Consider the following 27083-nt stretch of genomic DNA (forward strand, 5'->3'; position numbering starts at 1 on the left):
GAAATTCATATCTTTATCAATCCTCTCCTTGTTGCCAGATTTATTCTGAGCCCACCAAAAAAAAATCTACAGCAAATAATGTTTTATGAATCTATATTTGAATACCAGCATAATTCTGTTGGGGATGAGCAACAATTCTGTTTGTTATTTCTTTCCAACTTCATGACTCAAAGCTATCTCCAGAAAATACGAGCCTACCTGATGTCTACAAAGTTTTCAAAAATACATATGAAATTTGAAAGTTAGCATTTACAATTTTCCCAACACCATTTGTTAAAGAGACTGTCTTTTTTCCATTGGACAGTCTTTCCTGCTTTGTTGAAGATTAATTGACCACAGCATTGAGGGTCCATTTCTGGGCCAAAACCTAATGATGTAATGTATGGTGATTAACATAACATAATAATAAAAAAATGGGATCTTAAAAAATATATATAAAACGGGATGAGACAATGATTATGGTTTCAAGGTAGTTGGGTGGCATTTGATGCTTTTGTATTTATCTAGTATTAGGGCCAAAGGTCATCTAGGGTCATCAGTAGTGGTAGGAATGTCAGCTAATGTTTCTGAATCTTTACTGCATGTGAGGTATTGTTCTACACATTATACACCTATATTAACCTTTTAAGTAAAACAAATGAGGTAGACACTCTTATTATTATTGTCACATTACCAGTGAAAAACCAGGCACAAAAAGATGAAGTAACTTGACCAAAGTTACATGGATAGTAAACTGTAGAGCTGGGATTACAGTCCAAAGAGTCTGCCATACTCTTAACCACTTTGGTTTCTAATTTTTTTTTTTTTAAGATTTTATTTATTTATTTGACAGAGAGAGACAGCGCGAGAGGGAACACAAGCCGAGGGAGTGGGAGAGGGAGAAGCAGACTTCCCGCGGAGCAGGGAGCCGGATGCGAGGCTCGATCCCAGGACCCTGGGATCCTGACCTGAGCCAAAGGCAGCCGCTTAACGACTGAGCCACCCAGGCGCCCCCATTTTGGTTTCTAATCTAACAGCTTGTTTCCTGAACTATTACTACCTTTATCAGAACTCCACAGCTATAATTTTTTTAAATTGCTGATGGAGTTAAAAGAATAAACACCAACAAAATATTTCAAGAAGGATAGTAGTCATTCATTACCTAAAAATATAGGAACAGCCTTTCAGTAAAGAGTTAGTCTCATCATAATCATATGCATTCCGTACATCTAGGTACATATTACATAAAGGGACCATATATTAGTTTCAAGAGGGTTGGTGTACAGATACATAAAAAAATAAGAATAAAATCATTATTTTAGGTGTTTTAAAGCCACCTTAAAGTTAACCAGCCTTAAATAAACTGACCTTCTGAATCTTAAGTTTATGAACATTTATAAGTACCTTTCCTTGTGTAACTCAAACTCGTTAGTTAACTGATGAGACTAGCATCCCAGTAATATGAGCAATATACACTCAGTCACTTTGTTATTGCTGCTTCAGTTTCTGTGCTGAAAGCCTTACTTTATTATATGGTAGTGTTCCCTGAGATGTGGGATGCCTCACTACTGATGGTACCCAGGGTTTTAGGTACATTGAAATTGTTTTCCAGAATATGCAAGATGATCTAAAAGAACATAGTTATACTGTATCAAATAACGTCATAAAGTCAACAAGCTTATTTCCTTTTGCATCTCTTTCAGTCATTCCGATTAAGTGAAGGAGAATGGATCATTGTGGTGGTCCTATTCTTTAACTATTCTTTCGAAGACTTGATAATCTCCCATTTAACAAGGAGTGAACAAACCTCAAGCACAGACACTTAGCAGTGTATAGAATATAACAACACTGTTTTGTTTTCTTTGTGTGTATGTTTAGTTACCTTTGGCCCATGGCCCGTATCATTGACTTTATATTTATGGTTGTGATATCAAGTTTACTTTTAAGTTAATTGAAGTTCAAAGTGAGCCGATTTAATGAAATACACGAAGATGAAATGGTACATGAAAATGGCACTAATTATAAAGCGGACATACAAATGAGTGAACTTGGTGAAAGGAATGATGAGGCACCATGGGTCAACCCACTGTAATTAAAGATGAAAACCTAAATCCTTAAAGACACGCAGTCTCCTTACTCTATGATTAGAAATTGCCAGCAAAGGCAATGCGGTTCCATCTCTGCACACAGGAAACCCTTGCAGTCACATCTCAACAGAGTTGGGAATCTGTCCCTCTGGGTAAGACATGAGTCAGTACAGCGTATAAAGCCAGGCTTCATACTTTGGAGTTAACCATGAAAAGGGTTTTATAGGAATTTACTTTCCCAGCTGCAGAGAAGCTCTTGGAAGTTTGAAATTGTTTTTCCCCATGGTACGGAATGCTTCAAAGATATTTACTAGAAATTCATATCTTTATCAATCCTCTCCTTGTTGCCAGATTTATTCTGAGCCCACCAAAAAAAAATCTACAGCAAATAATGTTTTATGAATCTATATTTGAATACCAGCATAATTCTGTTGGGGATGAGCAACAATTCTGTTTGTTATTTCTTTCCAACTTCATGACTCAAAGATATCTCCAGAAAATACGAGCCTACCTGATGTCTACAAAGTTTTCAAAAATACATATGAAATTTGAAAGTTAGCATTTACAAACCCCCAAAATGAGCATACACCTATAAATTAAAAGAAGCAAAGAAGCTGTCTAGTCATTGATCATTAATTTTAAACTATGTGCAATAATCCTTTCATTGACACATCTATCCATTCATAAACGTTCACAGTACTAGTTTTATGCCATAGGACACGTAAAAACAGAAGAGGCCCTACTCTCAAAGATCTTATATCTGTATTAATAAACTAGATTCTGAAACGTGAATACAGAATTATGGATCAAGGAGATGATCATAGAACTTGGACTTTATGTTCCTACAGATAGCCTTTTGGAATTAGTTCTGATGAAATGGGACTCCTAAATTGTGAATAGCAAAAGAAACAGCCAGAAAGTTCATCTAATCCTGACTTCTCAAATTCCAAGTGTCTCTAGGATGCTACTGTCAACTTAAAACTCAACAGGCTGAGAATCATCTGGGATGGTAGAGATGAACATTTTGCAGATTTTTCCCTGCATGTCCCTACAGACTACATTGATCATTCCACTGCATGCACGCCACCCCCAACATACATATCCTTCTTCTTTGCTCTTTTGAATTAAGAATCCCATCCAGCTGCACATTCCCAGAGGGAAAAACTTGAGACAGACAGCTCAGTGCACTTCTTAGATCTACAACTCGCTCATGTAGAAAGTGGGTTTCCATATGGAGTTACAACAGGAGCAACTGTGTTTACCTATTGCTTTCTGTTAACTTTGAAAATGGGAAGGGATTCATAAAAATATACATGATAATAGTGTGTGTGTGTGTACGTGTGTGTGTGTATATGATGCCATAAATGAAGGGAGAGAAAGGAGGCAATGGAGGGATAAAATGAGAGTCCTGTGATGGCTGATTCTGAACCAGGATGGAAATCGGAGTCCTGGCTCTGGTATAGAACACTAGCTCATAAAGGAGGTGCGGAGCCAAATGTCCCTGCAGCAGCAAGAGGCAGAAGTTGTGAGAAAAGAGGGTGTTTTGGGACAACGAAACCACTCAGACCAAAAATGTTATGCATGGGCAGATACCCAAAAGATGGAGTCTGGTTTACTTTTTACAATTATTTTTCTAAATTTTTTATTTTTTCCAATTATTTTGTGAAATGAATGAAATCAAAGCATGCCATCCATGAGCTCTTTCCTGTGGCACAATGACTGAGGACTCCTGTTCTGTCCTGCGTGATGCCCCCACCATTCTGATGTGTCCCACTCAACTTGACCCTTCCCCTGAATTGGCTTCACTAACAGAAAAAGAGCCCTGGAATTATCCCTGTTTTGAACACTTTGTATCCCTGTGGTCTCAGCCAGGACTGAAAGTGAATGCTTCGCAAACACAACAGATAAAAGAGAACATGTACTTAAGTTATTCATTTCATAACAGAATATTTTCCTCCTGGTTACTAGAGACTGCCCTTGGTTAACTCTTCCAAAGTAAAAGGGTGGATACCAACTTATGAAGTCTTATGTAATAGCAATACAGTATGTTAGTTGAATTTACTTAATAAAGTGATTTCTTTTCTTGGCATAATATGCTATGCAAAATAGTTTCTTTTCAACAGACTAAGGAACAAAATGATATGAAATTTAAGGAAATTTAAGGAGGAAGTAATGTTAGCAAGTATCTGTTAACAGGAGGTTTCATCAAAGTAGCTGGTCACAAATCACAGGAAAAATAGAAAAATAATTTTTAACTTGAATTTTGAAAAGCATTAGAATTGTTTTTCAATGCCATCACTAAACCCCACAGATTGAATGGATAAAATACAATTATTAAATTAGGCATTATACATTTTTCGAATCTTGTTTAATTCCTTAATTCCAAATATTTATGCTGTGACTCTTCCCCTTACAGACTCAAAATGACATCCCATCCCTCATAAATTTCTGATTTTCTTCCTTAGCTCATTTACAGTTAAGGATAGATGGTTTAAGACACATTAGTTAGCTTATAGATGGTAACGTGTCATAAGTATTTACTGAATAAAAGCATAATTGATTATTGCACAACTTTCCTTATTATAAATTATATTTACTCAAGAACATCAACAGCATTCAAATATATTCTGTGATATTTTGCAAGCTAGTTTAATGTACGCTACCTTGATACAGTACCTTGATAATTCAATGTTAAATTCTGATTTGAATTTATCTGAAAAGACTAGCATAAAATGAACATATTCCCTAACATTCATACACAAGTCTATCATAACATTTTTCATTCAGGAAAAAAAAATAGTATAAACCTGAAGTGTTCCAGAAATGGAGTCATTGACTGAAATATTCAGAAAATAAAGATGAAATATTTTAGGTTATCCTAAATTGCTAGCTTTTCTCTAGGCCTGTCTCAGCCATGTCTCTTGAGGGAACCTAGGTGCTTCACAAAATGCCCATTCTTGTTTTATTAATCTGCCACTGCACATGAAGATGCCCCCACAGCAGTGATTTGGATTGCTGTGTGCTGCCTGTGCCTGGCCCCAACTCACTGGACAGTAACTTGTACTTCTCAGTCCTGTCTCGTGGGAAATGAGGAAGCAAACATTGTGCAGCCTTTTCCTAGCCTTCAGAGTCTGTGCACAAGTGATCGGTCATTTTTCCATTGAAAATTAAAGAAGAATTACCTGTGGATAATTCAAAGCATTTCTATTACCCGAGACTCTGAAACTGCCAATGCATTTTATCCATTGCACAGACAACTAGACTGACCACAAACTAGTATTCCTTGAAATACCAAAAAAAAAAAAAAAAAGAGAGAGAGAGAGAGAAAGAAAGAATGACTTGTGAGACTGTAAACTGGAATTGGTTTTCAAATGATTGATAGAACACCAACTTCTGACAAGTTCATTTCTTTTTTTTTTTTTTTTTAAGATTTTATGTATTTATTTGTCAGAGAGAGAGAGAGCACGGGCAGGGGGAGAAGCAGGCTCCCCGCTGAGCAAGGAGCCCGATGCGGGGCTCGATTCCAGGAACCTGGGATCATGACCTGAGCCAAAGACAGACACTAAATGGACTGAGCCACCCATGCGTCCCTTGGACAAGTTCATTTCCAGGGGGAGTGGATGCAGTCAGTACCCGGCATGTATAGTGCAGTTCCATCCAGCTGCTCAGGAGCTGCCTGATCTGATACTCATGGAGGAAACAGGAGTGAGTCATGTGAAGCAATCAGAGCACAGATCCAGAGCACATGTAAGGAAACAGTATACTAATTATTCTATATCTGCAGATACTTTGTAGTATCTCACGTATAGTATCCTTGTTTGATCTCCACAGCAGTGCTGTGGGAGAGTCAGAGAAAGGATGAGGAGCACAGCTTTACAGCATCACAGAGGAGCCAAAACTGAGGCTCCCATGATTTGCACCAATAAATGTAACAAGACATCAGAAAAACAAGAAATCGATGGGAAGCAAATGAAGACTACATGGAAGTAAACATGCCCTCTCTTGCTCAGAGGGGTTGATGATGCCATCATCAGAGATGCTGAGTGGCTTGTCTCATGTCACAGAATGAGTTAAGTGCAACTATTTGGATTGGAACAAGACTTTTCTGATAAGTCATTGTTCTTTCTTCTATTACTCCCACTCCCTGCCTTAGAAGTACATAATTTGGATTGTCTGAACAGAAAAAGAAAAAAAAAAAGAAAAAGAAAGAAAGAAAGAAAGAAAGAAAGAAAGAAAGAAAGAAAGGCCAAAGTCCACTCTTAGAATACATGATACTAAGCATCTCATTGCAAAGGAGTTTGAGCCACAGAATTATTATTATCACCATTCACAGGCAGAATTCTGCTCTAGTCCAGTTTGAGTCCTTAGGTGACACAGCTCCTTTTTAACTTCTGAGGTAAAGAAATGACAAAGAGGCAAGGGAAATATGTTTTCTCATCACTGACATTTTCTGGTCCAGCAAGGACAAGCCAAAAAGTTAATAGGTAATGTACGTATATACTAAAGTTATTAGGTAATGTACACATATACTCAGTGTGTGGGAAGACAGCACTGGGATTCTAAGCAAGTAAACACAGGACCTGAGAATTTCTAAAAGTTGGGGTGGGGGTGGTGAGAAGAATTTGCGACTGAAATCAGTAGGGTAGACATGTCAGAGCAAAAATAAAAGATATTTTTTAAGGAGGTAGAATTTAATAACAAATAAACGATAGGCATTTCTTGTTTCTTTGCCAAATTTCTACAGGCAGCTTACTAAAGTAGTTTTGTGTTTCATCTTGCCCAACATGTCAGAAACTGAAGCTGGTAATAAGGATAATCACAGAGACTGTGACCCTCGATGGACAGAAGCCAGAGTCTTATCCATTTTTGAAATAAAGAAAGCAAAATATTGCAGGTGGCTCAGTCCATAGGGTCATTTTACAGATTATCTGAATTACAGACAACAGTAACTGAACAGACTTGCAACAGATATTCACATGAACCCACAAATGGAAAGTCACCGTAATACAAATATTTGACCCAGGTTAAAGAAAGGATTGGACATACACTCTAAAGTGAAAACAGGTGCAAAGTAAGGTATATGGTATGCTACCACTTGCATTTAAAAAAATACACACACACACACACACAAAACACACATATGTATGTGTAAGCATATATAAGTATAAACCAACTCTGGAAAGATACATAAGTCACAGTCGATAGTGATTAATTCCAAAGAGCTAAACTGGGTGGCTAGGGGTCAGAGGAAAGGAGACTTATTTTAGAGCATTTTGTGCCATGTGACTGTATTACTTATTCAATAAATAAAATTGAACTTTTTTTTAAAAGAAAGATTTGTTAACGACTTTTGAGTTAGGAGAAAAAACACACATAAAGAGAACTTAAAATGGTACCAAAGTAAGATTTATAATACAGGCTGAAAAATCAAGCCAAATTCTGTAGTTTTATTTAATTCCAAACTGTAATATTTCAAAATTTAATGAGGTGAGGTAGAAACCCACTTTTATAGCTTAGAAAGTATAAAAACGGGATACACAAACATCCCTCACTAAGATTTTACAAGGTCAAGAGCAATCATTCAAGAGTAGACCTTGTATTTGCTTTTATACAGAGTCCCTAAACCTAATGTCATGTTTATGTGTGTCTGTGCATAAAACTACCCCCTTCTTTATCAGTGTCTATGAGAAAAAAATTCTATGTCTCACTAAAGCCTATTAAAGTCATACCATACATCGGATTGTAATATAGGCCACATACATCACAATGTTACTAAGTTTGAATATACTTGCTTACATATCACCACCCCACCATAGGAGGTGGCAGTTTTATACACATTTCAAAATGTTTACAAAATAGGGGACGTAAAATTAGTCCCATTAATAATAACAACAACAAAAGATACTCAGTTTAGCTTAATTCTACAAACATTAACTAAGCATCCTCAAGACACCAGTCACCGTACAGCATTGAGAGGTACAAAGGTCACATGCGTCCTCTCTGTTCAAGGAGCTAACAGTCCCATAGGAGAATTAACTTACTCAGGGGAGACTATGTGATGAGTGTGACTGTTGACACCGAGAGTTTGTGTTTGTGATACTCGCCAAGACAATGAGGTGCTGATTTTAACGGAAAACTGGGGACCTTTGTGAAGAAAGGCAAGATAGTAGACAGGGACAAAGTAGCAGAGGTTAGTCTTCAGTAAACATTAAATGCCGCGATTCCTTAGGTTTAAATAAGAACATGATTTTATCATTGGCAAAGTTCATCCCAAAGCTAAAATGCAGGAATCTCAATAAAATTTCCAAGTATTGCAAGCTTTCAACTTGGAAGCTCACGTGGGGCTGGCAGAGTAATTTGTTAGAAATTTAAAACTGGCAGTTACATCTGAACAAGAATCAATGAGATCCATTGCATGGGTCAAAGGTGTGGGATTTTACATAGTTTTCCTTAAGTAAGCGATGCCAGTATTTATATGGTACCAGTAAAAGTCCATTCATCTCAAAATCCTCATTTATAGTTATATTCATTAAAAGAGGAGCATGTTCTGGGCGCCTGGGTGGCTCAGTCGTTAAGCGTCTGCCTTCGGCTCAGGTCATGATCCCAGGGTCCTGGGATCGAGCCCCACATCGGGCTCCCTGCTCTGCGGGAAGCCTGCTTCTCCCTCTCCCACTCCCCCTGCTTGTGTTCCCTCTCTCACTGTGTCTCTCTCTGTCAAATAAATAAATAAAATCTTCAAAAAAAAAAAAGAGGAGCATGTTCACAATATTCACAATATTGGAGCATTACTTTTGGAAATACAACAAATGGCATACATACAAATGAGAGGGAGTAATTTCTCTTCAATGGTTAGTCTTATGATCGGACAATGACTAAAGTTAATAGGCCTGTTAGATATTAAACAAAGACTCCCCCCCCCAAAAAAAAGACTCCCAGGAAGGCAATGCCCATTTGGTCTCTTGTTTTTGTAGAAAGGCTTTTTTCAGCCTCCCAGATGATAGATGATCCATCTCCTGATTTTTAATTAAGGTGATTGAAGTCAGACTACTAATTAGGTAGAAACAAAGAAATTACTCTAGGTCACTATTCCTTGCATTCTTTCAACCATTCTTCCATTCATCTATTCTTCCAACCATCCATTCTTCCACCTATCCATTTTTCTACCCATCCATTGCAGCAAAAATGTACTTAGATACATCTAGGTACCATACTCTGTTCTGAGTGCTGAAGACACAGTGATGAACATGGATGAAGAGGAGGCTTCCTTGCGCTTATAACTTAGAGTCTAGCCAAGCCATGGAGACAACGAAAAACAACCAACCAGATGACCATGTATTCATAGTTGAGATAAATGCTCTATAAAAGAAATACTGTAGGGGACGCCTGGGTGGCTCAGTCATTAAGCGTCTGCCTTCAGCTCAGGTCATGATCCCAGAGTCCTGGGATCGAGCCCGCGCCGGGCTCCCTTCTCCGCGGGGAGGCTGCTTCTCCCTCTCCCACTCCCCCTGCTTGTGTTCCCCTCTCTCACTGTGTCTCTCTCTGTCAAATAAATAAAAAATCTTAAAAAAAAAAAAAGAAATAGTGTAGGCAATTAATATGGATATTGGGAGGGAGGTAAACAAAACTAGGGGTTCAAAGAAGATGGTCAGCTGGAAAAAAAAAATGACATTAAAACTCAGTATTAAGGAGTGAGGAAAAATTCAGTAGATCCAGAGTGGCTGAGAAGACCTTCAGGGCCAGAGGGAACAGCATGGGTAAAGGATCTGCGGTAGAGAGGAACTTAGTGGGCTCAGCAGGCAGGACTGGAGGCCAGAGAACATGGTGGTGGTGGCACGGCATGATTACAGACTGGGTCCGGGTGACCCAGGATTTGTAGGCCATTTTAAAAAGATCACCCTCACTGCTCTGTCCAGAAACTAGGTACTGAATTCACTTACATGATTTCTCCCTCGTTTTTAACACTTGAGTCGCAAATACCTATCAGCTGAGGTAGGGAATTTATGAATGCACCTGTAGCCAACTCTCCCTGGGTCTTCAGAAGCATTTTAGAAACATGCTTCTAGCCATCATCTTGGGTGAACAGAATGATCTTCGCATTTTAAAAAAAATCTATTTCTTCATCCATGATGTCTGTGAAACCATTCCTTAGACTAGCACCACATAACCAATCCCAAAAATGACTTTGACAGGGAAACAGTTAAGTCTCCTATTCTGGTATTTCTAAAAGATTTTCCATGATGGGGGGAATAAATCATCTGATCCAATACTGTGCATCAGTTCCACACACAGGAAAGGTAAGCGCAGAGTCATTCTTTATGTGGAGAACGCAGTCTGTGGTCTCTGCAGCTCTCAGAAAGACGGCCTTCTAGAGGCCACTACCTGCCTACTAGGGGGTGAGGGGTAGGGGGGTCTCTCCTTTCATGGATGTGAAAGTTCTCCTCCACGAGGACCATGTGAGGCCTAGCTGGATATTTCCAGATGCCCCTTAAGCTGTTATGAGAGATTCCTGGATGATGAAAGGGGGAATCGTGCACATCAAAAAGAAATGTTATATTTAGGTTAGCCTCCAGTCTTCCAAGAAGCACATACAGGGAGACAAATGAAAAGAGGAGGAGAGACCCTGGAGCAAGAGCCAGGAATGACAGCATGGGCAGAAAGGCCAAGAAGAAACCCAGAAGTGTTCCTCTGTGAGGTCTAGAGAACGTGCTAGGTGAAACGCAGCAGGACATTTCCCCCGCTGAAGATCCACCTGGAGGGTCTCGGAGATGAGACGTGTGTTTGTGCACTTAAGATTCCTTGGCCAGCTACCATGCTCTGAACTGCTTGCCATGTTGAGATTTGTAGTTTTCAGCTATCTAAGTCTCTTTTTATCGCCTCTGCTTTGGCTCCCTACCTCCCACAGAAATATACCTCGCCAACAAATACCCTGCTGCGTGCGCATTGTTTATACTGAGAACGTGTGAGGAAGTGTCACCCTCCGAAGGTGGGATTACTCATCTGCTCTCCACCACAGGGCTGGGGCTGTTAACCTCTACGTAGGCCTGCTGCCGGAGGGCAAACTCTGCGGGAGCCAAAGCCAGAGTCGAGGTCGGAAATCAGCCCTTGACCAGGCGGTTGCGCACTCATGGACCCAAGCCTGCCTCCATATTCACAAGCCTGCCTCCATATTCATGATGGTAGACATTCAGAGTTCTTCTCGAAAAATTCTCCTTCTGTATCAACATTTCATAACTTAAAAAAAAAAAAACTTTTGGGCGCCTGGGTGGCTCAGTTGGTTAAGCGACTGCCTTCGGCTCAGGTCATGATCCTGGAGTCCCGGGATCGAGTCCCACATCGGGCTCCCTGCTCAGCAGGGAGTCTGCTTCTCCCTCTGACCCTCCTCCCTCTCATGCTCTCTGTCTCTCATTCTCTCTCTCAAATAAATAAATAAAATCTTTAAAAAAAAAAAAACTTTTTAAGTGTAAGAGACGGTTTTATGACGTTGGTGTTCTAGAAGAAGGGCAAAGGATGAGAAAGGGTTTTGCTTTTGCTGACAGGAAAATAATGTCACCACTCTAAATATCCACCCGTTCCTCAGGCCCCTCTCCCCTTACAGGGAAAAAGGTACGGCAGAGGCCCACGACCTGTACAGCCAACACTGGGAAAGCGCTTTTGCCATCATTATCTGGTTAATAGCTCAGACAGTGAAATTTTCAAAACCTGGATGTTGCAATAGCAGCAATTCAAATTAACGAGTGTACTTTTAAACTCCTCAAGAACGAAGCATGAAAGCACCATTGATATCTGATTACCCTCAGAAGGACTCCTATCTTGAGTCTTAAACCTTGTCAGGATGGCCAAAGAATGCTTGGACTTGTAAAATCTAGGAAATTTAAAACCAAAGCCAGAGCTCCGGCCTAATTTACCTTGTTATTGTTCTTGGTCATAAATATTCTGAACTGCCTGAGGCACGTGTGGTTTCCGTGATTTTAGGCACAGCATGCTCTAAGACACAACGCCACAACGATTAGGTGACATCCAGATGAAGCATGCATCTAGAATTCCTTGTGGTTGTAACTTTGAAAGACTTTGTGGAATTTCAGGAGGAAACCCTAGAAAAGCAAAAATCACTTTGCTCTCCGCACCTACATTAAGCATTTAATAGACAGTCATTCAAATAGGTCTTAGGGGCTTATTTTATAGTCTATGGAAGGGTTTTTAGATGAGCCTTTATAGTTTCCATGAGAAAACTTTAATCCACAAAAGCACAATGAGATTGACCCTACTTTTCCACACTTCCTTTGGCTGGGGTGTGGGAGCACTTACCACATGGGGGAAAGGTAATACAAGAAGGATGGTTATAAGCAAGTGCTTTGAAAACAGAACCAATGAAGCTGGCCTGTGACTGCGAGGCCCAAAAGCTTCTGTTTTACAACTCAAGTTTGGAAGAAGACCTACGCAACTGTTTTGACTAAACTGACGAAGCATGGGTGCCAAAATGGACACTGTTCCTACTGTACCATCTTGTTGAGATACCAAGTCCTGTCATTTTACCCGGCTTTTTAGGAAAACTACCCACTGGAGACAGTGTGTGTGCTGCAATCCATTCAAAGGATGCGTGATACTGAGGTCTGAGGCCTCAGACAGGGAGCGACAGGCCGCCCCACTGGGGTGCGGTGCCTCGCGTGCCAGAAATCCACTCCCTTCTCTCCAGCGGGGCCAGGTGGGACAGGGCACATGCCCTAGTGTCAAAATAAATGTCCTTCGGAACTTCATCAGAAGTTCCAAGTAAACAGTTGGTCCAGTTCATTTACATTACAGGAGGATTTTTTTTTAACGCTTTTTGAAATAAAAGGGAGCAAAGAAAAAGCTTCACATCTTACAAAGCAGACCCCCACTACCACCCTTGACCCCCAACCAGGACAATGTCAATTTCTTTCTTTCTTTTTTTTTTTTTTGAGAGAGAGAGAACGCACACACGCCCATGCACGGGGGGCGGGCCGAGAGAGAGGAAGAGGATCTTAAGCAGGCTGCATGCTCTATCTCACAACTCCTGAGATCATGACCTTGAGACCATGACCTGAGCCAAAATCAAGAGTTGGACACTTAACTGACTGAGCTGCCCAGGCGCCCCAACCATGTCAATTTCTAAATTTAGCTCATCCTGCCAAGTATCTAGATACATAAGGATCTATCTGGATAACACAGTCAGCTCTGATAGAAAGGGTTTTATAAAATATTCTTTGTGGGGCGCCTGGGTGGCTCAGGCTTTAAGCATCTGCCTTTGGCTCAGGTCATGATCCCAGGGTCCTGGGATCGAGCCCCGCATTGGGCTCCCTGCTCCGCAGGAAGCCTTCTTCTCCCTCTCCCGCTCCCCCTGCTTGTGTTCCCTCTCTCGCTGTGTCTCTCTCTGTCAAAAATAAATAAATAAAATCTTTAAAAATAAATAAATAAAATATTTTTTGTGTGTATGCAACCCCACCTCTTAAGAGCTGAGAGATCATGGGTAAGTCAGAGCCTCCTTATCTGTAAATTGGACATAACACTGTTTCCCCACCTCCAAAGGCAGTTATAATTCAATGAGAAAATGTGTATACCTAGCATAATAGCACCTAGAATATAAGACTCAAAAAACATTACTTCCACTCTCCAACACCAATATACCACATATATGTAGAATAAAACATGTAAGACCATAATCCAAAATATTAACAGAGGTTATCTGTTGGATGTAGGCTTGCAGGTAATTTTATTCCTTGGGCTTTTCCATGGTTTCTCAATTTCCTACAATGGGTATGTATATACATGTATACAATATATACACACATACATTTACAGATAAAATATATCTTGCATAATCAGAAAAATACACTGTGTAAAAGATGTGGACAAATAGTTTCCATTATAAATAAATATCTCTGTCCTTTTATGTCTGGAGGCATGCAGGCCACTGAAACACTGTGAAAAAAGAAAGTGGTAGGCCCTCATTCCACACTTTTAACACCATCAGAATGTTGACCAGCATGTCATGGTGAAGCTGAACACCAACAGTTAAAGAAAAAATAAAAGACACCTGCACTTCAAAAAAACCCTGTCTGATAACTGTTATGGCTTGCAAGACACAGACCAGAGTAACCAGAGTCTTGCTCAGGTTTTATCTGTGAAGCTTGCTTGAGCCTGGTACGTTGTAAGTGCTCAGTAAATATTTGTTCAAAGAACTAATAAATGAATATAGCATGGGAGTGATGGATAATCATAATGGCTTTCATGGTTTCTATTTTGTTTTGTTCTTTCTTGGTAACAAAAAGACCTGGACAAGCAATGTTCAAAGAAATATATTCAGAATGAGACAAGAATCATTGACAATTAAGAAGGTGGAACACATTGTATGATTATTGCATATACAACTTCTCATGAAACCAGAAAATACCCCCATGTTCTTAAAAATTAAGACAGTGTCATACATGAAACATGCTGAACCAATTTCCTTATACTTTCTGGAAACACATTCATATCTTCACTGAAAGAGCATGAAAAATTCTAATTCCCAAGAGGACTTCTGAGAAAAAAAAGGGCAATATGAGGAGCAATGAAATAGATGTCTCCTCCCTCTCCTGCCCTCTTCATCTCATTGTAAGTTCTAGGATAAAATTCAGAGCAGACGCTGTGTTCCCACCCGCAGGCCCTTCTCCATGAAGGTTAGCCTGCCCACCCAGGCAACACGTCCTTGCGCTCTGAGATGCCATTTCCATACAGAAGTGTAAGAACAGCATTGCATACTTGGTGTTTCCTTAGCTTTATGGGTTTTGGTTTTCAGTGAGTACTACCAAGGCAAGAATCAATGAAATAAAAAGATTACCTAAAATTTACTTGAAAGATTGAAGAAACAGAAGGGATAGAACTTGAGGAAAGATAACCCCATTTCTCAGTTAGATTCCCACATTCAAACCTATAAGTCCTGAAAAGATGGGAGCGTGACAGGGTGGTGAAGACGATCTTTCTTCGGTTTGGGCTAATAGTTTTCTAAATGTACAGAGGATTTCCTGTTCTGACTTCCAAAAGGTGACCCCCCTAAACTCTTCAGTAGAAAACACAACTGGATTAACTAAAAAACAACATAAAAAGACTGCTCAAAAGGTAAACTCATAAAACTAATGACAACAAGGGTGATGCTAATAGAGCTTCTACTGAGAACAACTGTTTTTTGTGGTCATCTTTAATCTCCAGGACAACACTGCTAGGAGGTATTGTTGGCCCCTCACATTTCAGCTGAAGCAACTGAGACCCAGAGAAAGCAGATAACCCAATGGATGTCCCAGAGCTGCTGAACACAGACCCAGAACCGAAAGTCTAGCCCAGGCTCCTCTGAGCCAGAATCTCTTAAAACCACTACATTTGTCTCCCTCAGGCACTTTGCACACAGTGCATCCTCTGGGTGGAACATTCTCCACCCCCCCCCCCAATCTCTCCAAAACTCTTACTCGTCCTTTTATGTCCAGCTTAAATGTCATTGCCTCAGAAAAACCTTACCTGTCCACAACCCAAAGTAGGTACCTGCTAGTGTCTTGCTTGGCATCTTGTCCTTTTCCTCTAGGGCATTTACATCAGGGTGACATATGTATTCACTTGTGTGCTTATGTATTCAGTGCCTGCTTTCAGATCCAGACTGTAAGCAACAGACCAGCAAGGGCCATGTCTGCAAATGTAATTATTAAATAAATATTTGTTGGCTGACTGATTCACTGGCTGAAATGACCAAGTATGACAATGATTTCCAAAAGATGGTGGTGAAGGCATTTGCACTCTGCCTGTTCTAAACACAGGAGCTTTATGTTCATCTGTTTATATCATCCGTTTATATCTTCAACTACCTCATAAGGTATTTAGACAAAGGGTTTTTAAAAGAAAAAACTGGAAATGACACTACTCTTCCATGATGCTTCCCTCTATCAACAGACACAGACAACCAAAGAGGTTTGAGAAAATCTGCTGAGTCCACCCAGCATCTGGTGAAGCAGACAAAGTATCTTTTCTCATCTAGTTTATTTATGTCATTTGTACCATACTATATAGATATTGACTGATAGAGATATACCATTTAAATAGAAAATATAAAATGAATAGCCTAACTGTAACTGAAGAATGACAACTTAATCCAGTTCCCTGTGGATAAAAGACTCCAAAAGTTGTCCATATCCTTCCATCTTTCTCACTGTCCAGAGAGAACCCAATTCTGGGACAGAAGCCATGTACCCCAAGAGGACACATGCCACTGGAAATGGTTAGTTGGGTTCTACCACTGGCCAGATGTTCCAAAGGATTCCTACCTTTCCCTTCATTGATGACTCCCTCCCATGAGATTCATCAGCTTCCAACCTAGAGTAAATGTTCACCAGTCTTTATAGTCTGGATATTTAAGGGATTCAGTAAAGTGATTTCACTGATTAGAATGATTTTTTTTAAAGACTTTATTATTTTTTATTTATTTATTTGAGAGAAAGAGAGAGAGTGTGTGAGCGAGGAGGAGCAGAGGGAGAGGGAGAAAGAATCTGAAGCAGACTCCGCACTGAGCAGAGCCTGACGCGGGGCTCAATCCCATGACCCAGAGAACATGACCTGAGCCAAAACCAAGAGTCAGAAGCTTAACCAACTGAGCCACCCAGGCAACCCTAGAATGATTTTTAAAAGCAGTAAAATGTCAATGTGTATAAAGTAATGACATTCCATATCAGCAATGATCATATAAAACAATTTCCTTGTTTTACTAAAACAAACTCTTTGACATGGAAACATGGTACCCCAATCATTTTGCTATGGTAACACAGCCCTCACCCCTCATTCTCCCCCTCATACGGAGGTGGGTTGGGCTCCCGACCTATGTCACTTGTGACAATGTCCCTTTAGATCTTCCTCTGGGCCTCAATAGGAGTGACACATCACAAAAAAGTTCACACCAATAAAATCGGTAACAAAATCAAATCAGTAAATATCAATAAAATCAGTAACAGAAAACAATCAGCCTGAACATCAAAATAAATAGGTAAAATCGGCCTGAAAATTAGACTTAGATATATGAAAGTCTAGACTTCCCAAAGGATTTTTTGCAACAATTTGACTTAAAATACATTTTAAGATCCAATATTATTTCACAGAGGCCTTATTTTGATGAAATAAGAAGATTCTCTAATGTGGAAGCAACCATATCCATTTAAGATTTGTCACCTGAATTAATGCTAGAATTTTTAGATAATAAAATTTTTTTAATTCTCCTTGTATGGGAGTTCTTATTAGAAAGTCACTTTTGGAAGGTGGCAGATTATTGACTCCCAACCCAAGTATTCAAAAATTTGATACAGACACAGGAAATTCAAGTAAAGTAGTTTACTAATCTCTATACTTGCTTTTAGAAAGGATTATGCACTTGTCAGAAAATTGAAAAGTAAATTTAAAGTATTTGTTATATCAAAATCTACTAGTTAATGCTTAAGAGACCGTATTTTACTTTAATTTGAATAATTTAAGGATATTTTATATTTTCTATATAATGAGATCTTAACTCCTTACAATTTAATTTTTATTCAGCGTCATACTAGGCTGTGAGAAAACTTGAACACAATCTAAAATTTTCCACTGGATGACAGACCAGTATATTTTCTTTTGAGAAATATGTAAACATAGCTAATGTATCTGTTGCACTTCCTTTGCCTTTAAGTGGCAGAGGCTCCCAAGTCAAATGCCTTATAAAATAAAGACATTTTTGGGGTGCCCGGGTGGCTCAGTCTGTCATGATCTCAGTGTCTTGAGATGGAGCCCTCGGTCAGCTCCACACCTAGCACGAAGTCAGATAGAGATTCTCTCTTTCTGCCCCTCTCCCTGCTCACTCACTTTAAATAAATACGTATATAAATAAATAAAATCTTTTAAAAAAAAATAAAAAATAAAGACATTTTTGCTCCAGAAAATAAGTCTGAAAATAGGAGGCTTCAAGTGTACGCGCGTCCTGAGGCTTTAACTTTGCTTCTTTCTGACCCTTGGCTCTGCCCTTCTCTATACACGGGCTTTATCATTAGTAAAATCCCCACATACACATAAAATAACTGTGTAGCTCCAGTCATTATATCTAGACACACCAATGTCCTCCTACCGCCTGCTGCATGACTCCACGTGGAGGTCAACAATCTAAAAACTGAACTCCTATTTTTTCCCAGATCAAGTGGTTAGGGAAATACTTCTCTCAGTATGAGCAAGACTGAACATTAGACCACAAAGCCATTTTTCATTCCTCTTTTCCTGCACCCCACATCTGATTATATACCAGTATGCCTATTTTGTCTCTGCTCAGCTGGATCCAGTTTACAGTTTCTTAAGCACTTAGCCTCATCCTCCCCCCACAACCCTGTGCCTTTAGGCCACGAGCACCAGCTGACCTGGGGTCCCTCCTCAGAGGTCTATGTCAGCACCACAAGGCCCGTTCTCCTAAATTTCAATAATGCCAGTCACTTCCCTTTATTTCTGAAGCCATAGGGATGTGGTAGCTGCTTCCTGTGGTCATTACCACTCCATACCTCAAAGCAGGGTTTCTCGACCTCAGCAATACTGACATTTCAGGTTAGATGCTTCTTTGTTATTGAGGTTTGTTCTGTACATTTTAAGATGTGTAGCAGCATTTCTGACCCCTACACTCTAGAAGCCAATGACTTCTCCCCACAAGTTCCCCACCATCAAGAACATCTCCAGACATTGCCAAACATCTTGGGGGATGGGCAAAATCACCCTGGGTTGAGGACCACTATCTTAGACTTTGCTTTTTACCCTTTTTGCTACCTAGTTAGTAGTTTCATACCTAGTTAACATTTCTCATCAGAAATTCTCATTCAGGTAGGCAGTGTAGTTTCTGTCTTCTGCCTGGACCCTACAGTGTTGTCTAATAACATCTCCTGCATGAGTCCTGCATTTTTGTTTTCACCCTTGTCAGTTTGATCTAAGGGCCCATGATCCTACATAGTCAGCTGCTAAGCCATTCCCCTGCCTTCCATTCCTCCACTTTGCCATCCATCTTGACCTCCAAACACATTTCTCATCAATTTTCATCAAGTTTTCTTCAATTGCTGTACATCCTACAGAAGAAAATCCAACCTCTTTATCTTGGCCTTCTGAGATCTCCAGAAATCAGAGAATTTTCCTATAATTCCAAAGATGTTGTTCTAGCCATGCATTTTGGGGCACATTGATTATTTTTTTCTGAGCCTCAGTTTTTTTCTCTATAAGATAACTGCTTAACTTGTAGAGTTGCTGGAAGATGAGATGTAATGTAAGTAATGAAGCTGTGCGGTTCAGTAAATGGTAGATTTCATTTCTATTATTATTGTTTCTATCATTATTATTTATGTAAATAGCTAAGTGCACAAAACAGGGCTTTGAATAAACTTTATCTCCTGTGGCAGAGACTGTAGTTATTCTTTTCTAGCATACTAACAACTTTTAGCTGTGCACATGGCCACCAAGCTGAAGACTACATATCCTAGCCTCTCTTCCAGCAAGATGTGAGCATGTCACTAGGTTCCAGCCAACTGGATGAGAATAGAAGTACTAGTGCAACTTACAGGTCATGTGCTTAACAAGAAAGAGCTTGCCTACCTCTTTCTTTTTCTACTTCCTGCTGACTGACGTGTGTATGTGACGTCTTGAGCAGGAACATCCATCTTGAACCGCTACATGGAAGCCATGCATGATGGCAGACCAACAAGATTAAAAAAAAAAAAAGCTTATGTCCCTCAAGATTGCAGCACCACCACAGAAGTCTGGGACCATCTAGCCAGACTCATATGGAAGACTTAAATAAAATTGATATCTTGGGGTGCCTGGGTGGCTCAGTCGTTTAGCGTCTGCCTTCGGCTCAGGTCATGTTGGGTCAAGCCCCACATCAGGCTCCTTGCTCAGAGGGGAAGCCTGCTTCTCCCCCTCCCACTCCCCTTGTGTTCCCTCTATCTCTGTCTCTCTGTCAAATAAATAAAAATCTTTAGAAAATTTAAAAATTGGTATCTTATATAACTCAACTATTGTTTTAGAGTCTCTTCATCACAGCAGCCAAATCTTTATCGTAACAAGTACATTTCCTTTATGATATACACCTCCCATAATTTAGCCTCAGCTTGCCATTTCCTTAAAAATCCTTTGTGGCTTTGTTTTGATGGATTTGAACACTGGGAAAAAATTATCCAGGACCCCTCAGCCAGGAACAAGATGATTCTCTCCACAATGGATATGACAGATATTTCCCCCGTGAGGTTGTAGTACTTTATAATATAAATTACAAATGGCTCCTCTGATATCTATCTCTTTTTTTTTTCTTGTTCTCTTCTCTTTAGAATAGGGACTTTTTGGCTCCAAAACTGTGGTGTGAGATGAGAATGTTAACAAACTTGAACTTACTTATGTCAATATCATACAGAAAATCAAGATGCCAGTGAGTGTCTAAAAAATAAAGGTGCCAGAAACGTGTTAGAACCTAGAGTAGGAAAGGCCTAGGCAACCTGAAGAAAATAATCCAAGGCTTAAAAACCAACAACAGATAGCCTGATCCATGAAAAATGAGTACTACAATGCATGAGGGTAATGTAGAGTTAAATTCACTGTAGAAAGCTGCGACCTATCACTATACATGAGAATTTCTATGGAAGGGCAATGCTTTTGTATTTGGGCAATGAAATTCCCTCTGGGACCTCCCCATTCAGCTAATTTAATAAGCATTCATTAATCATGAATGGGTATCTTTGTGGACAGAGTTAAAGCAAAATGCCAAGTTTTAGTCAAAACCATCTCTGCAGATTTTCTCTTTCTTGCTGAATTTGCCCAGAGTCAGCAAAAGAAGGCAAAATCACTTTCTTTGTGCTAAGACTCCAGAGCTACAGTCATTGGTGCCCATTCACTAATGCCAACTCCAACTGCTGATTTAAGAAACACTTGACAAGTAGAATAACCCACCACATCAGTGTACATTTAGCGAGAGAATAAATCTTGCAATTCAAACTATATATACTCAGTCACGACACAACCCAACTTTCTGGCAAGTGACACTTCCAACATGAAAAGAAAAATGAAATTCAGAGTAAATAAAGACAGCACTTTAGTGCCCTTCTAATAGAATCTTCTTTCTTTGCAGATGAGAACCCGGGGCCCACAAAGGTCTCAGAACTTGTGTCGGGCGGCAGAAGAGCCTGCCGTGGAACCAAGAGTTTTGCTCACAGCTGGGCCCCCCACCTCTGTTCTCCACTGCTTTACATTCAAGACCAAGAATGAAGTCTAAGGAGTAAAAATGAGTTGGAATCTTTCAAATTAGTTTGGCAGTTGAAAAAAGGAACATAACTTCCTCATATAGCAGGGCTGAGGAAAGGCACACTTTTCAGAGGAAAGAGCTTTGAAATGAGAGCCAGTCGATCCCTGTTCCAGGCATGACTTTGCTAATAACTTTCGGAGATGACTTAGATGAATTCATATAATGAAAAATGAGGGGATTGATTAATATTCTTTTTTTTTTTTTGATTAATATTCTTAAAGGCTCCTTCCATGCTCTGCTTCTAGGATCCTAGGACTGGGAGAAAGATCACTGAACATCCTGACTTGCCTTGGCATTTTGAAATCAAATTTATCCATCTTCCCTGTCTTCTAATCTTTTCACAATTGGTAATAAGATGTGAAGGAAGTACTGGAGAAGTAATAAGCCAATACAAGCAGCTACATAAATTATTAATATTGTCTTCCACCTTAAACTCCCTGAACCAAAACAGAGGTCAAAACTATAAAGCCTACTCCTAATATTCTAGCTCAGAAGAGCTAAAGAGAAACAATAAAGCCACCCTACCACCGGGTCTATTCATTTCTTCATAGAGAAGCATCAATGTCCCCGCTTCGTGGTCTTTGCTGAATACCCTCTTCATTTCTAACAACTAAAGTCTTGGTATTTCCTTCAAGACCCAACTTGAGCCCCAGCTACTCCATGTAGCATCTGCCTACTCCTTTGCAATGACTTTTTTTGTGACCATCTGTTTGATCCGTAGCCACTTGGCACTTGGTCTCAGTGAATGCCCTGTCACAAAACTAGATCAAAGTCCTCTCTCTACAGGAAATGACTTGGACCTATTTTTATACCTCATGCACTAGCCTACACATAGCAGGTGCCTAATAAATATTTGTAGTTGGTCATGATGACAGCAATGGTTCCCAAGGGTGACAAAGGTAGGAAATGGTAGAAAGTAAGTTACTGGGTGGGAGTGGGGGTGGGGCATGCATTACATGAGAATAGGCATAATACAGTTGTAAAAATTCACTAGAAACGGGATGAAGGAGGATGAAGGAAGGGGATAACCATCAGGTTACTCAGTATTGATGCCAGTAAAATTGTTCACCATCAATAAATGATATTCTACCATCCTAATGTGTACTTTAGGAGAATTCACTATAATCTGGACTTATTCTTATTTACCCAAATTATCTTCACTTGCTCTAGCACAAGAGGTAAAAATAACTTGAATTGCCTAGTTAGTCCAGAAAGTTTCTCTGGTTTTAATTATCTCAAAAATCTGCACACAATTTTTTTAAAGGAACTCAACTACTTCCTCAGGGTAATTGTTTTCCAGCTAATCAAAGTGCAGCAGCTTCCTATTGCTTGAGAGTATTCTGGCCTAGTAGTTCCTAATCCTGGTTGATCAAAGAATCACCTTGGAAGCTCTTAATAATATGCATGGATCCCACTGCCAGAAATTCAGATACAGTCCTTCTCCGTGGGGCATATGAACATGTATTATTTTAAGAGTCCCAGGTAATTCTGATATATGACATATTTTTAAAAGATTGGCCTATATCACACTGTTTCAGCCAATCAGGTTTTCTACACTACATATGTTCTTATCCATGGCTTTCTTTCCCCCTAATTTTTGCCTTGCAGAAAAAAATCCTCATTTAATTACCCAGCTATAAATGTTGGCTTTACCACAAAACACTTCCACTGGTTCCTTGTGGGTTTTTTCCTGTGGAAGTCTTGATCACCACAAACTTGGAAGGATATCACCTCACAATCTCTCCCTTCTGTATTACATATTAGCCATGACTTAAACTGAGCTGCAATACTTTTAAGGATATCTTACTAATTATTCCTTTAACAACTGAGTAGAAATAACTCCAGGCTTTCACGAGTCTAATATTCCCAAAATATAACTTTCCATTTCACTTGGCTTGCAGAAAGAAACATAAACTAAATAAAAGCTGTAACAATGAACCACTGGGGTTGTCAGATCTCTCTTTGATATGATCCCCAAAGCACAGAGGCAGTAGAAAGCAGTAGTGAAGGGTGATGCTTTCTTATCAAGCATATCTGGTTTCAGACCCCACAAATTAGTGATGATCTTGAATAAGTTACTTGGCCACTCTACCCCATGTGTCTTTAACCAGAAAAGAGATCATTTTAATCCAGCTCATAGAGTTGTCATGAGGATTTAATGAGATTGTCCATGAAAAGTCGCTGGCATATAAAGAACACTCAGTGATGTTCTTTTTTAGTTTCCTCTGGTAGAAATTTATTGATTTTGTGAAATTCAGGCAGAATTAGAATCCTAATGTTTGTAGTATTTGCTATATTAAGCAATTTTCCCTAAGTCAAGCTCAGCAGACTTCTGCATATGAACTGTAACTATTTCTGTGATCTATAATTTGCATATCATTTAAGATTTCATGGTTTAATTTGTTCCGCACCTTCCATATTTATGGAGAAATAAATTTCAATGTCTTACTGTTTGCAAGCTTTTCCCCCCAATAGTTGCAATTCACTAGAAGCTTTGGAGGTAAAAAAAATTTAGCCCTTTATTTCTTAAATAATTTGGTCAAAGACTTACTAATTTTAACCAATATGTAACCAAAATTTAGAATCATCCATTACAGAAAAATTTCAATGTCATTATAGGACACTGACGGTGATATGCAGAGAGTCTTCAAAGTTTTAAACATTCCTAAAACTTGATTTGTGGAAAGCTAAGAGAAAAAGCACGTACTACCACACTGAAGTGTTTTGTTCTGTTCTTACATTCAACATCATTTGACTTGGTGTATCAATCATCTTAAATCTGTACATACAAGATATTTATAAATTTTGAAAGTTATAATCTGTCAATTGGGCAAATATCACAGTTGGTAGAATATCAGCTTGTTTGGACATAATCATGACTTGTATACACACCCAACTCATTTCAAGTAATTTTTGCTCTATAGGCTTAATTTAACAAGGCCATTTTGGAGCTGAATCAGTCCTCCACCAACATGTATAATTGTATTGTTATGACAAAAAAAAAAAATCTCACATTATGCTTGAATTTTTAACAGAATCTACCATAGCACTTATAATATTGTCAAGTGTTTCATCTTTCAAACATTTTAACTTTCAAACATTTACCATTATTCCATAAACTGAATGGAAATAATCAAGGCATTATTAGAATTAGCTTAAATGATTTTTCTATTTGAAGCAGCTGATGACATTGATATAAAATTTACACCATTTAATATTTGCGAAACTCTTCTCCTCCTAGCAAAATCCATACATTAACAACTCTTCTTGCTTCATTTTTTGCACAAGATAATTTGAAATGAAGCGGCTAAATTAACTCAGGAAAACAGCCATTTATTCTAAATGAAGGGGCAGAGTGGTGATAAAAGCACTTTCTGCAGCTCTATGTGCTAAATCATCTTTTTCACATACAATCTCTTCAACATAATCAGTAGTTTCTGAAATAGCTCCTGACGCTCCTTCCGATTTGTATCTTTGGTTTTCATGCAGTTACTAATATCACTCCCGCCCCCCTAGTGGTGTATACTTAAAACTCATTGGGGTCAAATGGGTTTACTGAAATTTTTTTAATAAGAGTGCTACAAAACAATAGCACAAATGGTAACTTGAACCAAACCTCAAACTTCTGGGATATCTTATTGGACACTAAAGAGAAATGACATCTCCAGACTTACATAAATCTAATCTCCCCCAAATTAATTCTCTATTTCACCTGGCTTCCAGAAAGAAACCAGTAAAACAGTGAACGATTTGGCTTGCAAGAGCTCGCCCTGATGACTCTGCCATAATTCTCACTACCTGGGTAACATAGGCCTGGATTTGGACCAGACAGTACGTGATGAAACCGCTACAGCAGAAGTACTTAGATTTGTCTCTATATGCGTCGACCTCTATTTCCCCACACGTATTTCATGTACTCCTAATGTATAATTTACTGTTTCCCACTAGTGCTGCATACTAGCAGCCCGTAAGGTGTGTACCCTTTGTGGCCAGGACCACAGCCCAACTAGCTGGAAAACCAAGTGGCCAGCAGGGACAGCAATATCAAGAACTTCTTCCATCACAACTTAAGACCATAAGCAGTTAACTCTCCCTCTCTACCGAAGTCCAGGAGGGTTTATTTTTATCAGAGAGCGTGCAGCCTTTGAAAGGGAGCTATTACTTACCTTGCTTCTGGAAAGGATTGGGAAAAAGAAGCAGGTCATCACCAGTTGGCTTTCAGATTTAATCACAATTTAAAGGAAGAACTCTGTTCACTGCAAATGCATCTCATGCACAACTGAATGAGATCGTGGTAGAACAATGGTTTATTTTTTATTTTTTTTAAAGATTTTATTTATTTATTTGAGAGAGAGAGAATGAGAGACAGAGAGGATGAGAGGGAGGAGGGTCAGAGGGAGAAGCAGACTCCCCGCCGAGCAGGGAGCCCAATGAGGGACTCGATCCCAGGACTCCAGGATCATGACCTGAGCCGAAGGCAGTCACTTAACCAACTGAGCCACCCAGGTGCCCAACAATGGTTTATTTTTAATATGACATTAATAATATCACTTAGTTAAAAAATAAAATACTAGATACATGCTAAATCAGACAGAACGTCAAGACATAAGACATAAATCATGTCTGCCCTGGGGAAAAAAAGGATATATGGTAACCCTACCCTTTACATGTATATTTTGTCATAGTGATGTATAGTAGCATATGCCTAAAAAGGAAAATTGCCTATATCCACATGCCAAGGAGGGAGACGAATCAGATTCAAACATCTGATTAGTCTAATATATAAACATCCACAGAATCAACCTGCCTTCCTTCCCTAATCTTTACCTGACTCAGGAACAAAGTTAATTTTTTTTAAATGGGCACCATAAAATCCTAATTCTAACAACACCATTTGATCTACGGTAGTCATTAAGAGAAACAGGATGAAACAATCAAGTTTCGGGAAGAGGTGTTTATGTATTCATGTCTCTATAGGGTTAACTTGACAGTTTTCCCAGTCTAAATTTTTTAAATTCCCTCCAGTGAAAACCTTGGAAACTAACTCACTTAGTTCACTCAATGCACTGTGAGTATAAAAGCTCCTTGTGTGAAATATTTGTTCTACAGAAAGAAACTCCATCCCATAACAAGAAAAGTTCATAAAATAATAATATACTCATGTTAATTCTTGAGCCCACCAAAATTACTAGAAGACTCTCTTGACTTATTTGATTCTTTGAGAAAGGAGCTATTTTTTTTTTTAAATAACCTATAGGAAGACATTTTTCATCATTAAGAATAAACTATAGTGATATCCCATTAATCTGTCAATGTGATGTTCCACATGGTGATTTTTCTAGATAAATAAAGATAACTATATATGTCTCCAAATCTTAATCACTTCATGGTATTATATTATAAAAGATATATGCCGAACATAATTCAGTCTTCTCTTAATGGCACAAGACAGCCATTCTGTTGAGTTTAGCAAAACAGCTTGTTCCTAAAATAATGACCCAGACAGCTTAATGTCATATTTTTTTCTGTGAAGCTCTTCCTTAGCTGGTGCTAGCTTTTTCTTGTTGCTGGGATCCCTGAGGTCTTAGGATTCCATTTTCTTTTCATAAATAGCTGGTTAGGTTCTAGGGTTAGTGCTTTTCTATTCCTCTGAAGAGAACCATATGACTTTTATAACAGAGGACCCATCCATTTTTTTAACT

This window comes from Mirounga leonina, unplaced genomic scaffold, assembly GCF_011800145.1.
Source record: "Mirounga leonina isolate KUSES-001 unplaced genomic scaffold, KU_Mleo_1.0 Mir_447, whole genome shotgun sequence".
In the NCBI taxonomy this organism is placed as follows: Eukaryota; Metazoa; Chordata; class Mammalia; order Carnivora; family Phocidae; genus Mirounga; species Mirounga leonina.